We start from the raw sequence: 820 nt of genomic DNA, 5'->3' as shown, positions 1-820 counted from the left end.
GGGTGGGAAATGCGAGGGTGGAGTTTGTGGAGAGAGCTCAGGGGGGCTGCGGGGCCGTAGAGGGCGCCCTCTGAGGCGGCTCTTTTCTTCAGGGGAATTGATGTCTGTCACCTGCGGGGCAGATGGAATTCTGGGAGGTCCCCAGGCCCCACCTGGACGTTGGCAATCCTGTAACCCAGTTAATTGAATTGCTTCCCATTGTGCAATCTGCCTTGAGCCAGTTTGGTGTCATGGTTAGGAGCGCGGACTCTAATCTGGGAGAACCGGGTTTGATTCCCCACTCCTCCATTTGCAGCTGCTGGTGTGACCTTGGGTCAGTCACAAGTTCTCTCAGAGCTGTTCTCTCAAGGGCAGTTCTTTCAGAGCTCTCTCGGACCCACCTACCTCACAGGGTGTCTCTTGTGGGGAGGGGAAAGGAAAGGCGTTTGTAAGTCGCTCTGAGACTCCAAGTGAAGGACAGGGTATAAATCCAATACTTCCATTGGAAAGTCACACTATAAATAACATAACTAAATAGTTCTGATCCCAGTGGAACTCCGGGTCCTGCCTGGAGGTTGGCAGCCCTAGCTGGGCACTGGATGGGTTCATAGAACGGGTGCCGACTTTCTGTGTCCCCAGATCATTGGAGAGCCAGCAGTGCTGGACTAGGATTTGGGATACCCAGGTCTGAATCTGGATTTATAACCCATCCTTCACTCGGAATCTCGGAGTGGCTTACAATCTCCTTCCCCTCCCCACAACAGACACCCTGTGTGGTAGGCGGGGCTGAGAGAGCTCTCTTGAGAAGTGCCCTTGAGAGAACAGCTCTGACAGAACTTGT

Source organism: Gekko japonicus, unplaced genomic scaffold (assembly GCF_001447785.1).
Source record: "Gekko japonicus isolate JY-2015 unplaced genomic scaffold, Gekko_japonicus_V1.1 scaffold3717, whole genome shotgun sequence".
Classification (NCBI taxonomy): domain Eukaryota; kingdom Metazoa; phylum Chordata; class Lepidosauria; order Squamata; family Gekkonidae; genus Gekko; species Gekko japonicus.
The sequence above is the reverse complement of the archived record's forward strand: the minus strand, read 5'-3'. Positions refer to the sequence as shown.